This window comes from Penaeus monodon, chromosome 19, assembly GCF_015228065.2.
Source record: "Penaeus monodon isolate SGIC_2016 chromosome 19, NSTDA_Pmon_1, whole genome shotgun sequence".
Lineage (NCBI taxonomy): Eukaryota > Metazoa > Arthropoda > Malacostraca > Decapoda > Penaeidae > Penaeus > Penaeus monodon.
The window spans coordinates 11999058-11999290 of NC_051404.1; the positions used below are offsets into that span (position 1 = coordinate 11999058).

General features: G+C 37.3%; 1 protein-coding gene across 1 annotated transcript in view; it reads left to right on the forward strand.

Annotated features, from left to right (window-relative positions):
• The window catches only part of LOC119585330 (roundabout homolog 1-like), a 189296-nt gene that overhangs the window by 11751 nt on the left and 177312 nt on the right, over nt 1–233 (forward strand). The gene's annotated exons all lie outside the window — the stretch shown is intronic.

Genomic DNA, 233 nt, shown 5'->3' on the forward strand with positions numbered 1-233 from the left:
TCTACCTTACCCGACTGTGATTTTATTCCCTATACTATTAGTTTTAGAATACGACGATCTCTTTATTTTCATTATTGTTATTGCTATTCTCCCTCCTCTCTTCGGTTCGACTCCAATATCTTTATCTTCATTTTATTCACTCTTTCCTTTTCTCCCTTCCTCCCCTTCTGTCTATCGTGCATGCCTCACTTTCTCCCTATCGAATTCTTTCTCTTTGTCCTTATGATTGTCTA